This window comes from Humulus lupulus, chromosome 2 (assembly GCF_963169125.1).
Source record: "Humulus lupulus chromosome 2, drHumLupu1.1, whole genome shotgun sequence".
Classification (NCBI taxonomy): domain Eukaryota; kingdom Viridiplantae; phylum Streptophyta; class Magnoliopsida; order Rosales; family Cannabaceae; genus Humulus; species Humulus lupulus.
Genome location: NC_084794.1, coordinates 55,335,199 through 55,350,980, shown reverse-complemented (window position 1 = coordinate 55,350,980; position 15,782 = coordinate 55,335,199).

The window sequence follows — 15,782 nt, the reverse complement described above, 5'->3', positions numbered from 1 at the left end:
AATATTCGTTTAGCAGGTGCTGAAGACTTGGTTAAAACGTTCAGAGGCTAGTCAAGAGGTTAGGAAATAAATCAAGCTCGGTTTCAACATTGTTTGAAAATATGGCCCTAGGGCCGATATATCGCCTGGCCTTATGCCCTGAGTGCTCGTCATTTCGTTTGTGCGAAGTTGACGTGTTTTTCGTATTCCCCGTGTGGCGATACATCGGCTCCTATGCTGCGATGTATCGGCATACGTGAATATATTAAACACGTAATTGCACTTTTTCAGCATAATTTGAATTGATTAATAAGGTTTGATTGAGTAATACGAGATTCCAGCAAGTTCTGGAAGAGTCTAGAGCTTCTAGAAACTTCTATTTTTGAATTATCCACTTAAAATGCTTAAATCCTAAAATAAACAAGATTGTGACAGATGTCATGCTCCTAATGGTCTTGGAAGATTCTAGAGCTTTCTTGAAATTTCTTTTATTTAAAATATAATTAAATCCTTAAATAAACATGCACATGACAAGTGTCATGATCTTATTAATTCTATCTAAACCTTACAGTATAATAAATAACATCTTTATAATAAACATGCACACGACGTGAGATGGGTCTGACACATATCTATGCAGCATCAAGATGTGGAACACATTGTGGCTATCTGCTAGAGCTGGCGGTAGGGCTAATCTATATGTAACTACTCCCACTTTGTCCAATATCTCAAAAGGACCTATAAACCGGGGACTAAGCTTGCCTTTCTTCCCAAACCGCTTCACACCTTTCATAGGAGATATCCTTAGGAAGACTTGATCTCCGACCTTGAATTCCACATCACGCCGCTTGGCATCCACATAACTTTTATGACGGCTTTGAGCATTTCTAATCAGCGCTACTGCTTCCTGAGCTTTTCTAACAGCTTCGGGACCAAGAAATTTCCTTTCTCCTACCTTGTCCCAATGTAACAGTGATCGACACCTTCTTCCATAAAGTAGCTCGTAGGGTGCCATCTCGATTGTTGATTGGTAGCTATTGTTGTAGGAGAATTCTATCAGCGGCAAATACTTACTCCATGATCCTCCGAAATCAAGTACACAAGCGCACAACATATGTTCTAAAATTTGTATGGTACGCTTAGACTGACTGTCTGAGGATGAAATGTCGTACTAAGACTTAACTTGGTACCCATGGCTTGCTGTAAACTTCCCCAAAATCTTGATGTAAACACCAATCCTCTATCGGATACTATTGTCTTAGGGATTCCATGCAGTCGTACTATTTCTTGGACAAAAATGTCTGCGTATTGATCTGCTATATACGTAGTCTTGACAGGCAGGAAATGAGCTGACTTGGTTAGTCTATCTACTACTACCCAAGCCGAGTCGTGCTGCTTACTTGTTCGTGGCAAACCTGTCATGAAATCAATTGCTATGTTGTCCCATTTCCATTCTGGAATGCTAAGTGGTTGCAATAAGCCTGCAGGCCGCTGGTGTTCTGCTTTCACTTGCTGGCATACTAAACATTTAGACACAAATTCCGGTATATCTTTATTCCAAGTTCCTAATTATATAGGGAGTCACATTTACTTCCAAGTTTTGGGGAAGTTTGCAGAAGGCGATGGGCACGCAAATGAAGTTTAGTACAATTTATCATCCTCACATCGATGGTTCGTCTGAGAGGATTTTCCAGATATTGGAGGACATACTGGAGCATGTGTACTGGACTTTGAAGGGTCCTGGAGTAAGTATTTGTCTCTAATAGAGTTTTTCTACAACAACAACTACCAGGCGACCATATGAGTGGCTCCTTATGAGATGCTGTATGGTAGGAAATGCAGATCACCCATTCACTGGGATGAGATGGGTGAATGTAGATACTTGGGTCCTAATGGACTTCAGAGGACCAATGAGGCTATTGAGAAGATCAGAGCTCGGATGCTCGCATCACAGAGTAGACATAAAAGTTATGCAAGTCTGAAGCGCAGGAACATGGAGTTTCAGGTGGGAGACTATGTCTTCCTTAAAGTCTCACCATTGAAGGGGGTGAGGAGGTTCGGGAAGAAGGGCAAGTTGAGCCCTAGATTCTTAGGACCTTTTGAGATCCTGGGGAGGGCCGATTAGGTGGCCTACAAATTGGCCTTACCTCCGACATTGTCGGCCGTGCACAATGTGTTCCATATTGTGATGCTGCGGAAGTATGTATCTGATGAGGCTCATGTATTGAGCTATGAAGATTTGGAGCTGCAGGCAAACTTATCCTTTGAGGAGCAGCCAGCCCAGATATTAAACAGGAAGGATAAGGTCTTGAGGAATAAAACCATACCTTTAGTTAAGGTATTATGGAGGAACAACAAGGTCAGGGAGGCGACCTGGGAGTTGGAGACAACCATGCGGGATCAGTATCCCGAGTTGTTCAGGTAAAAATTTCGAGGACGAAATTCCTGTAAGGATGGGATAACTGTAACACCCAAAATTCCCTAATATGGCTTAGAGCCTGGATTAGGGGGCTGGAGGCAATAATTAAATTAATTATATGCTTAGGTGGTATGAGCATATTATAATGTTAACTATGTGAATTATATTATGATATGATTATGCTTGCATGTTTAGTTGTATTAAATATGCAAGTGTGCCCGTTTCTTATTAGAAGGGGCATTTTCGTAATTTTGACTCGTTGAGGGTATAATAGTAAATATGTGTGATATATGATTGCGACCACATTATTATGTGGATATATTTGAGTTACCCGGCACGAGGCGATCCTAGGGAGCTAGTTAGCGGAAAAGTCACAACGGGGTAATATACCTGGCTCAGGGTGAGCTTAGGGGTATTTTGGTAGTTTGATAAATTACCAAGAATTATAGAGTAACGGGAATTAATTGATGAACATTGGTTTGATAGATTATTTTGGGATTGTATGAGATAATTTGAGGTTAGCGAAAATTATGCCAAATGACTAAATTACCCTTGAGAGTAACCTTTGGGGAATTAATAGGGCAAGGGGCATTGTGGTCTTTTGACCACATGGGTCAATTGACTAAGCCAATAGCTGAGCTTAGCTCACCCACGTTCAAGATAATTTTCTTTAGTTTTGGGAGCATTTTGGAAGAACTCACTTAAGGCACTCCAAGGCAAGACTAAGCTTGAATTTTTGTGGAAATTAAAGGCAATTCTAGAGGAGTGGCAGCTTGGGATTGGGTTTAGAAGCAGCTAAGGTCATCATCACATCCAGAAATCCAAATTTAGAGGTGAGATTCCTCTATTTAGTTATTCAAGTGGTGTTCTTGAGTTTTATGGTTTTTGATTTCTAAATTGTATGTTTATGAGTGTTTTGGATGTTTGGAGTAGTGGGTTTTGTTAGCTAGGTCTAGTATATAGTTTCTATGGCTGAAATTATGTTGAAAACATCTGGATTGGTCAAAAGTAGGGTCTGAAATTGCTGGAAATCGCAGAGTTTGTGATTTGGGGAAGAACACTTATGTTTTGGGCCATTTTTGAGTTTCTTTCGACCTAGTGCGACCACGCTAGGTTGTAGCGCGATTGCGCTAGTGTCCCAAAATGGGGGAAATTGGATTTAATTTTGGGGCTTGAGTATAGGGGTGTGACCGCGCCAATGGTCTAGAAGCCCCAAAATTTTTGTGGGCGCGACCGCGCCAGAGGCCCCGTAATGCTTGTTTGATGATATTTTAGGGCTAGGCCCGGGGGCTCGGGAATCTGATTTGGGAGCTCGCTTGGGGTCTCAGGTGACATTTTTAGCACCCAGTTAACTGGGAACCATGGTTTTAAGAGTTAGAGTTTAGTTTGGAACTTGGGTTCTAGGGTTAAGTCCTGATGAATGTATACTTGATGTTGTGACTAGAGTTACTGCCAGGCTTGGGTCAGGATCAATGCTTGGGGTCGTTCCACTATTTGCATGAGGATCAAGGTAAGAAAACTACACCCGATGAGTGAGATGCATGATTGGGGCTTGGCCCATTTTTTAAATGTAAACGTGATTAGGGCTTGGGCCAAGCTAATAAGCATGATTATAATTATGTCTATGTATATCTGCTTTATCATACTATAATGCATTGTATCTGTGTGTATGATGAATGTATTATGTGGATGTTTGTTTTGGCTAGGAAGCTCGGTTTATAAGCCGAGAATCAGTTTGTTGAATCTAATTAAAGCTTGACCTGCTAGTTGAGTGTATATTTGGTTAAAATGGGGCTCAGCTTATAAGTCGAGGGTATCCAAGGCTTGAATTATAAGTCGAGGGTCTGTAAGGCTTGGCTTATAAGCTGTGATCAACATTACGCACGTTGAGCGCAGGCCATTATGTCCAGGCCACCCTAGGAGTGCACTATGCACTTGACTGGCTCGGATGCCATATGAATAAATGGGAGTGCGGCACACACTTGTGTGACCCTATGGTCACTTACTAGTACAGTGTGAATGCTTGGTTCTAGTTATTACTATTAAGCATGCTGTTATGTTCTGTGAATTATCTGAATTTGTTGTTATGTTTTCTTGCTGAGTCTTTTGGCTCACGGGTGCTTTGTGGTGCAAATAAGGGTAAGGAAAAGCTTGGCCAACCATGAGTTGGAGAGCATTAGAGCATTGGAAGTATAGTTCTTATTATATGTATCTAATCTTAAATATTTATGTCATATATATAAGGTTTTGGGCGATTCTCTATAGCAAAAGCAATCTCTCTTTTCTTCTCATTCCACACTCAAGGTAAGGAAAATTAGGTAGTTTAGCTTATGACCTAGTTTGTCATATGTATGACCCTAACATTTCAGTGTTAGGCACAGTTCCTAGTGCGCAGTAGAAATTGCGGTAACGTAGTATTGTATACAACAAAAAAATTTCATATAAAAAACTTTATATGAGGATCTTTTAATATGCAATATATTAATCAATATAATATGTATTTGTAAAAATAATACGAAATGATTTACCTCTTGTAGCCTATCAAGAGTACTCACACCTAGATCTTCCAAGACGTTCTCTGCACCTCAAGATGTCGGTGGGTGTAACGTCCTGCGTTTTCGGGTACCTTTAAACGACTCGGGTCGGGATTTTTTTCCCCGAGTTAAGAATATTATTTTAAATAATATTATATTTGTTTGGAAATTATTCCATGAGTTATTGCTAGCCAAAATATGAATTTTGTGATTTAAAAGTCAAGATAAGACTTTCGATCTTGGACCGACACAAAAACCCTGATCGGGTAAAAAAAAAATCTCGGAAAATAAAATGAAAAACTATGGCAAATATATTTTGGGCATAAATTACATTCATAAAAATTAAAGTTTGGTAAAAATAATAAACCTAAGGGAACATGGAAATTTTATGGCATTTTGTGTTAAATGCTTAATTTTACTGAAATGGGGAATTTTATTCCATGAATGGACCTTAGGTTACATTTTATTGTGTGATTAATTAAATTAAATGTGAGAGACATTTAATTTAATTATTATGTGTTAAGTTTTGTGTTTAAAACTTAATAAGAGTGAAAAATGTTATAGGAAGTCAAATTGGATTTTTCTTCTTAGGAATTATTTATTAACCTTTATATAAAAAAAAATATGATTACAAATTAAACAAATAGGTGGCCGGCCATGTGATATGGTTTATTAGGGTGGACCAAATTTTTTTTAGTTTAATCCCAATTTAAAGATAAGGGTTAAGGCAAGTGGGTAGTAAAACACTTGAGTGTTTTTAGAATAATTTTAGAGTTGTATAAACTCTTCTGCACCCCCCCCCCCCCCCCTAAAACCTCTCTCTCTCTCTCTCTCTCTCTCTCTCTCTCTTTCACTATCATCTTTTTGAAAATTCTCTCAAGTTTTCTCTCCATCTTAAACCTCAAGAACACTAAGGAGGCTTGGAAGCATTTAAGCCTTTGTCTAGGAAGGGTTTCCCCTAAGGTAAAGTTTCCATAAACTAGACTTTTGTAAATTCTTAACCATGGATTTTTCATTTGCTAATTATCTATGTTGTTGGGGGGAGTTGGTTAAGGTTTTGAAAGGGTTTTTAAGGAGCCAAAGCTAATAGGAAGATCCAAACCTTAAGCAAGAACAACAAAGAGGTAAAAAGTTTACTTTTTATGGTTATTATTGTATGGTTTTTATTTTTAAGCATTATTTTATATATTTAACGCTTAAAGTTTCTTATTGGTGATGTAATAAGGTTATGGTAGTTGTTTTATAATTTTTATGATGCTTGTGTGTTGATTTTTGAAAATAGGGACCAAAACCCCCAAGGGTTTTGTTAGAAACCTTAAAACAAAATACATGTTTTGAGCTGTGACTTCCAAGGGGTCAAGCATCCACTGTATATTGATTTTGTAAAATTTAATTGTACTTTGATGTTGTTAATATTGAGTACATAAAATTTAGCTTTTGAAACACTAAAAAAATATTTTAAAATGAGTGAGTTATGCTATTTCAAAGTTTATGTTAAAAACTATTTTTTCGTATTCTTAATTTGGGACCAAGTTTGAACAGCCAATGTATAAGGAAAATGAACCTAGTTTTTTCTAAAATTTGGTGGACATATTATTGGCATAACATAGTATTCCACTGTAAAATTTGGTAAGAAAATACTGAATAGTTTGAAAGTTATTAAGTGTCAAAGTTTGGAAAAAAAAAAGGACTTGAAAATAAGGTCAATTTTACCTCATTGTTGGAAAATAATTTCACCAATAAAAATGCTCCTTTTGACCTAAGATTTTACAAAGACCTAAAAGGCATACCAAAAATGGAATTGGAAAATTTTGGTAACAATTGGGTAAGTAAATTTCAAGTTATGAACTAACAAAGTATGTAGTTAAAAATGTGAAAAATAAGGTTTTCACACTTAGTGCAAAAATGAGATTTTGGAACTTAAGGTAAAAAGTAAAATTTTGCTTATTGCAAGATAAAAACTTGGCAAGTCTTGAAAACATATTTTGACCTAAAATACCACTTTGAGTTTAGTGGAAATTATTTTTATTAAAGAATTTTTATTCTTTCTAAAAATAGAAGAATTCATTTATGAATAAGTTAATAAATTAAAAGAGGGTTTAAAACCCTAAATTTTGAGAAAATAATAAAGAGAATTTTTTTTCTAGTAAGTAAACTTGATTAATTGACTTCAGAAAATTAACTAGTCAAGATGATAAATTTTTGACGGTTTTCCTAATTAAGACAAATTAGGCAATTTTCTTAAAACTGCATTTAGAGATTAAAACCTTAAGAAAAATAAAAGGAAAATTAAAAGTTTATTTTCTTTAAAAATAATTAAGGAATTTAATTAATATTTTTGAGATATAATACAAGCTAAAATCTTTTATATATTTTACCGACTGTTGAAAGTACAGGTTAATAGCGGAACTTTTAAAGAAAAAGATTTTTAGCAGATTGTGGGAAAATACTATTGTGATACCCGAGCCTAGGCATCGAGACCATAGGGTAGGTCTTCCTGAGACTTAGGGTTTTGTCTCAAATATTTTTGTATGAATTTCCTTAATGAGTTTAAACCCCAAATAAGGATCTTTAATCCTTACTAATGATTTTGAAAATGACAAACTGACCAAAATAATAATAATGAATTATGAGTGCCATAATTAATCCGAGTATACTATATGGATAACTACAGTATTGGCTAAGCGTAACTGGACTGAACGTTGGAGGTGAAAACCTGCTGAGTGCTAAGGACTCCAAGTAAGTAAACTTATATTGTGTGGCTGCAACATGAAACGACTATTGTATTGTATGTTAGTATAGGGACAAATGCACATATATTCATTGTCATATAAAGTTGCTTAGAGACGTTAGTCTAGTGAGTGCTGATATATAAAATATGAACAGTAGATATCCGTCATATCCTAGACGGCTTATCCCCGTCACACTGCTTGATTTTATTATGTTCGGTTCATTACCACGACGAGTGGCCAAGAGGTGAGGATTGCTAGTTAAACCTAGGGGCGCCAAAATGAATGGGACCTAGGGGCCCTCATGCTTACTTAATCAGTGAACGGTTAGAACCCGAGCAAGTGCTCTGATAAGTTATTCCCGGATAGCAGCCGTGAATATTGGCATTCAGTGAGAGTACCTAGAGATACTAAGGGATGCCAAGTTTGAGTGAGGCTGAAAACTCTTGGATAAGTAGTCTTGGATAAGTAGAAGTCTCTGTAAACTCGTGTAAATTTGATTACACTCTTGGATAAGTAGTGATGCCCTAGGTAACACGATAGTTACCCTTGGTGGGGATATTTATTGGCTAGATATTAGTGTTGAGACTCGGTTCTCTCTTACATATTAGCATTTATGCTGGAGGGCGTGTTACACCCGAATTGTTGGAAATTGTCGAGCGTTGGCCTTGAATTATATTGTGATATATTATATCTACTTGCTTTGGGATTTTCTGAGTGCAGGGATTTCATTGTTGTTATGAAATAGTTGTGATATTATATAACTGCTTGCTCTGGGATTTTCTGGGTGCAGGGTTTTATCTGTTATAGGAAATAATTTATCATTGGTTATCAGGCATGACAATAAGTTTGCCAGGACGCTTTTGCGTTCTTGAAATTGATTGTGTAGGGACCGGATGGATCCAGAACCCTAATTCTCTGCATGCTTTTGTTTTAAGGTTGAAATTACAAAGCGTTTTCACTTACCTAGTTGTTTCCTGTTGTAGGTAAGAACAAGGGCAAGGCAGAGTAGTGAGCGCTGGAGTCTGCCTTGCAAATGTACATGTGGACCGACCTTTTGGGAAGCCGTTTTATTTTTGGAAATGTTGTGTAATTTTCCTAAACTAGGCTCACTCTACTCTTTATAAAATATGGTTGTAATTAAATGTTAAGTATGGCCATACGACTTTTAAAAAGTTTTTTTATACGGGTTTTTGATAGATTTTGTTAAATGAAAACATTTATATTTCCGCATTATCGAGTCTTGAAAATCTGGGTCGTTACTGTGGGTACATAGAGAACAAGAATCAATATTTTTGAATCAAAAGTATTCTCAACACATGAGACTCTTGATTATAGGCTAGAGAGAAAGATTTATCTTTTGTTTGAAAAAGATGATCAGTTTTTCTATTCTGTCCAAAAAAAATTCTCTTATTTTCTATCATATAGAATATATAGACATAATTATCATAATAATAATAATAATAATAAATGATCATCTTTAATAATTATACTGTTGACATAAATATACTACAGAAACGAGACTTCATAAGTTCAGAGACTTGAGAAAGGAACAAAAGACGGGCAGACTCAACCGTCTTCCGAAAAGAGATGCGGCTGTGTTGAAGAGACAACTATCTCACTTGCAAACATATTTGGGCGGGATTAAATATATGACGAGGTTACCTGATATTGTAATAATCGTTGATCAGCAAGAAGAATATACGGCTCTTCGAGAATGTATCACTTTGGGAATTCCAACGATTTGTTTAATCGATACAAATTGTGACCCGGATTTAGCAGATATTTCGATTCCAGCGAATGATGACGTAACCATTTAGATGAATTCCAATCAAGAAGATAAATGACACAAGGATTTATAGTGGTTCAGCCCCAAGTGATGGTAATGACCTACGTCCACTTAGTGTTCTTATTAATGTAATGAAAACCTGCGATCAGTAAACAGGGGTTTACCGAGTTTCACAAGCTCAACAAAAGATACAAAGTATTGTGTAAAAATAATAATTTTCTCTCCGTTTCTAAATGATCCTTCTCATGAGCCATTTGAGTCTTATTTATAAGCTCAAGGATCTCCTTATGGGCCTTGATTACATTTATTACAAACGAATCTGAATAAAAATGGAAATTATAATTATTACATAAATACAAGAGCAAATATCTTTAGAAAATATCTGATATACTATGACCAGTCCTGGTCGCCTACGAAATATGCCTTCTGCCATACGAATGCTCCTTTGGTCGATGGTCGACTCGAACGTAACCATTTAAACAGTTACTCGTATCCCACGTGCGTACTAATCTTGCCACGTCATCAAGTGAATCTTTTTTGGGTAAACATTTGCCCCCCAAGTTTATTTTACTGTGACCAGCATTTAATAAACTTACTCGACCAACTATTCACCTGACCTATCACATCTGTCAGCCCCTTTTCAAAAAAGTAAGCAATTGTGACTCTTACAGTTTCCCAAAAATATTTTGACGCTTATTGCAATTTCCTATACATCGAAATCCCACTCCCATCATTACCTTTTCAATTGCACCACAATAAATATAAATATACCACCTTTCCAGTTTTCACTTTTTACCGAAGCTTTCTCTTTCTTCAAGAACTTTAAAAAAAATTCTCAAGAAAAAACCCAGAAAACCTCTGTGATCTGAGACGCCTTCAAATTTGTTTTGAGCAACAATCCTTGTGATTCCTCTGCAAACCGTAATCCATGTAAGTTTCGAACTCACCTTCTCTTTTATGCACTCTAGAATAAATTTCGTGAGTTTTTCTGATTGTGTCTCCATTGTTCTTGATAAAATCTTTTCGGGTAATCGGGTTCATACAAATATGTATAGAAACATGCTAGAGTAAGGATTTTAGGTAGTATAAAACACTAGACGATGTTTAGAAATTAATGTGGGACATAGGAGTACTGATTTAGGGCTCGAAATCGAAGTGAAAATTTGATTTTACTGTTTTCAGAAAAACTGGGTTTTTCCCGCCTGATTTCGGAGTCAAAAAGTTTTCTCGAAAAAAAATTTCACCTTCACTTTTTGATCTATTTTTTCAAACTACTCGCATGTTTGTAGTGTTTATGTTAGGATGCTGCTGGTCGTATAAAAGCTTAACTTTTATACACAAGCAACGTTATCCTTATATTTCTCTTCTTCTATCTATTGGTCGTAGATTCTCACTTCCCCTCTACTCTTCTCAGATATTCATGCACGATCCTTGGGGAGGTGAGAGACCAATAGATGACAATCTTCTCGCATTTTGTTCAAGGATCAAGAACAACCTTCCATTCCTTTCCCTGAACCTCCATTTTCACATTACAATCCCACGACTAGTCCTTCAGACCATCAGCCACACATGAGTTGTGTCAAATACACAGCTCGTAAGAAAAAGAAAACCACCCATTCTCCTTCTAAACAACCAGAAATTAATAATGAGGGTCCACCAAATGACCTTCAACCTCTAAATTTTGCACCACCAGACATTCAGCCCAAAGCTCGCCCCCGCGATGGTTCTCGAGCAGAAATGGACTGGTACGTCGCCCCTCCTAGTGTCATATCGACCAGGATGGTGGCCAAGTATTCCAAGAAGTACGGGCTTCCTGGAATCACTTTACATAAACCCACACCCGAACAAAGGGCAAACGTGCCTGGAGGCGCCTTCAGCGCCTGGTCGAGGTTTCACATCGAGGCAGGGGCAATCTTGCCCTTGCACGAATTTTTCCAAGGGGTGGCCAATTACTTCGAGGTTGCCCCTTTTCAAATAACACCAAATGGATATAGAGTACTATCAACACTCTATATCCTCTATAACCACAAAAAATGGCATGTGCCTACACCACACAAGATCAACTATCTGTTCGATCTCAAATCCAATCCCAACCAAAACAACACGGGGTTTTTCCACTTCTGCCACCAGGAATCTGCTTGCATATTCCTGAGTGATGTCACCTACAAATCGAATGTAGGAAAGTATTTCTAAGAGTACTTTCTTACTACAGACCTGGTCGTCGACAACCTAGCCTTCACTCAAGGAGGTAAATTTTCCAATCTCTGGTCGTTTATTTTTGTCGATTTCTCCTTTCATTTTCCTTAGCAAGTTGGTGTTGCGCCTAGGTCCATGGCACCGATCAGATCCCACTCTAGAGATGGAGATAAGGGCCACAACTTTAGCTAGCATGACGAACATAGAGAAGAGCGTCAGGGAGTTGGTAACTGAGAGGAATCTAATGTTGGTTAGCCTTCTGGAACCTCATCAAGAGGTGAGGGAGTCCACCATGGGGAGTGCCACTAGAGAGGAAATCCCCGAGCAACAACAAGATGTGTCACAACCCCAAAGGCAACGACCAACGGGAGTGACCATCCGAGAACCACCCAGCAACCCTCAAGCTGCTGCTGCCCCTACTCACCATGGGAGGGGAAAGAAAAAACTACCAGAGTATATTGGCCCTATACTTGAGTCCTCTGACGAGAACGGTATAGACTTCTCACCCTTAGATAGCTTGCCCATCCCTTGTCATTTATTTGACAGTGATGGAAACTTTAAATTTACGACCAGTAATTTTAATTCGGACTTCTTCGAGACAGAGAGTGAGTGTAGTTGTAGTTCTATAAGTAATATATCGACCAGTAATAATAGTTCGAGTATACTACTTAGAATTTCCTTTTCCATTATTCCATTATTTCTCTAAACTACTTTGTTTGATCATTTGCTTTTGTTTAGCAGTCATGCCTTCTGAAAACACTTTTGATATGTACACAAATGTTGAAACTCCCGTGAGCAAAAAGAAAGCAAGCAAGAGGCATCTTGGGGAGAGCAGTAGTGATCCCTTCAAGAAAAGGGCTCGAACAGAATATCCTTCGGCTCCAACTCCCTCTAGAACCACAACGCCCCCTCCTCTTCCTCGCAATGGCCGCTGATTTCCTGAACAACACCTTCAATGCTACCTATGAGAAGGTGCAAAGACTGTCCAGGCATCGTCACAGCCAGGAAGCTTTTTCCCATCTTCCCCCACTAACGCACAGCCAGGTCATGAGTCATGGGCTTTCTGAAGTCCTCAATGTAACTGTGCTTTTATTTTTCTTTAGTTTCAGTCGAGCAACATTTTCTCTGAAAGTATCTAACCATTTCACTTTTTCTCTATTCGTAGGGTATCTTAACCATGAGCCATGGTTGGCATCGTGCTGAGGAAATAGAGGCCAAACATGCCGAGGAGACCAAGGCGTGCGGGGAGGAGGCTAAGGTGGCTGAAGACAAAGTTGCTAGCCTGAGCGAGGAGTTGAAGAAGTGCCAAGAGGAGTTGGCCAAAGCCGTTGCCTCCAAAGAAATGAGGCTTTGGAGAATAACTTAAAAGAAGCAACCAAACTTCAAGATGACCTGGCGGCCAGCATGAAGGAGGCAACTGAGTTGGAGGGGCGAATCAAGATGCTCGAGGAAATCAACTCCCAGAACCTAGAGAAGTTCAGAGAAGCAACCTTCAATTGATTCTATCTGATCTAGAAGAACAACCCAAGGGCGTACTTCGACTACCTTTCTAAGCAGACGAGGCAAGTAGAACTTGCGAAGTGCGCTGCTCACCTAGAAGAGGAGAAGAACACCCAGGAATCTCATGAAATCTCCTTGGCGACTGGCATCGAAGGTGTTGAAGAGGATGCAGGGACCATAGTCGACCAGCAATCCCAACCAGATCCTCCTCCAGCTGCACAATGATTATATAATATTTTTTTATTTGTAACTGAAACATACGAACCACGGTTCGTAATGTTAAGACAATTTTGCTGCTTAAGGCAGCTTTTCTTTTAATTATTAATTACATCTGAGCAGCACTTGCTCGCGGTGTAAAAACATTTCGTTATGATATTATAATATTTAGTATTATTAAAACATATGTTCGTATGACCGAACTTAGCATAACACTTTGTTTTGATTTTACAAAATTAAACCAAAATCTTTGAAAAATACTCTAAGTGTCGTAGTATGCTTTCCCTTATTTTGCTCGTGTGTTTACATATTTCTGTTGATATGATTTGCTTGCTTAGTATCTTATATGCCCCCAAGTGATGGAGGAGCTTAAGGTTCTCGGTCACTTTCCATGACCAAGTCATGTTCGAACATTACTGCTCCCGTACTTATAATTAAAACGATAATATAGCAAAACAACACACGTAATGAGAAAATACTTGTAATAAATACAATAATTGACAAGAATAATAGGCTGCGCACATTTCCTTTTATTTATCATAATAAATGGACAAAAATTGTGTCTTTACGAGTGATCAAAAATTAATCTTATACATGTAAGCGACCAGTCGTATAATTGACTAGCCCTTGTTCATAAACTTGTAAAAAGTAAAATTAATACAAGCCAATTCTTTAAAAGGAATTGTTCATTGATAGTACTTGTGCAAGTGTTCTCCATTCCAAAAATGATGAATGAGATCTCCATTTAAGCGATCAAGTTTATATGTGCCTAGTTGAAGGATTTCTTCAACCTAATACGGACCTTCCCAATTTGGTCCGAGCACTCCGGCAGCCTGATCGCGAGTGTTGAGGAAAACTCTTCTAAGTACCAAATCCCCTACGTTAAACTTTCTTTCACGTACTTTAGAGTTAAAATATCGAGCGACCTTTTGTTGGTAAGCTACCACTCGAAGTTGAGCTTGCTTGCGCCTTTCGTTGACCAAGTCCAAAGACTCCATCAATAATTGATCATTAGTGCTCTGATCGTATGTAAGCCTTCTATGTGATGGTGGATTTAGCTCAACAGGCAACATGGCTTCATACCCACAGGCCAAGGAAAATGGCGTATGGCCTGTTGCTGTTCGGTGGGATGTTCTATACAACCAAAGTACTTCTGGTAATTGTTCTGGCCACGCCCCTTTTGCTTCTTCGAGTCTCTTCTTCAGTGTGTCCTTCAGAGTCTTGTTGATGGCCTCAACTTGTCCATTTTCCTGTGGATGAGCTACTGATGAAAAACTTTTTATAATTCCATGCCTTTCGCAGAAATCATTGAAAAGATCACTGTCAAATTGTGTGCCATTATCTGAGACAATTTTCCTTGGCAACCCATATCGACATATGATGTTCTTGATAAGAAAGTCCAATACTTTCTTGTTCGTTATTGTTGCTAGTGGCTCAGCTTCGGCCCACTTTGTAAAGTAGTCAACAACAACTACTGCATACTTGACGTTCCCTTTTCCTGCAGGTAAAGACTCGATCGGATCAATTCCCCATATCTGAGACAATTTTCCTTGGCAACCCATATCGACATACGATGTTCTTGATAAGAAAGTCCAATACTTTCTTGTTCGTTATTGTTGCTAGTGGCTTAGCTTTGGCCCACTTTGTAAAGTAGTCAACAACAACTACTGCATACTTGACGTTCCCTTTTCCTGCAGGTAAAGACTCGATCAGATCAATTACCCATACTGTGAATGGCCATGGGCTTTGCATCTGTTTGAGCTCATTTGGGGCTGCTCGCGGTATCTTGGAGAATCGCTGGCACTTGTCACATTTTCTAACGAAATCCATAGAGTCCTCATTCATGGTAGGCCAGAAATACCCTTGCCTTAGAATCTCTTTTAACAAACTCTGCCCCTAGCATGATCTCCACAGAAGCCTTCGTGGACCTCTTGCATCAGTTTCTTGGCTATCTCTTTAGAATCACACCGTAACAAAGGCATTGAGTACCCTCTTCTATACATAATTCCATCGACTAGAATAAATTGAGTCGATTGTCTTTGAAGCGTCCTCACTTTGTTTCTTTTTGCTGGCAATAATCCTTGTTCGATATGTTCGATGATGGGCATCATCCACATGTTTGTAGCTTGAATCACTAGTGAGGATTCTTGTATTTGAATGCTCGGTGCCAACAAATGTTCAACTGGTGCTATGCTCAAGGCGTCACCATCTTTTGCACTTGCTAACTTGGCCAAGGCATCAACATTTGAATTCTGATCACGAGGCACTTGTTGGAGAGTATACTTTTCAAATTGTGCCAATAATTCCTTTGCTTTGTTCAAATAAGCAACCATCCTGAGACCCCTAGCTTGATACTCTCCCATAATTTGATTAACTACTACCTGGGAATCGCCATATATTTCTAGTGACTTTATATCCAT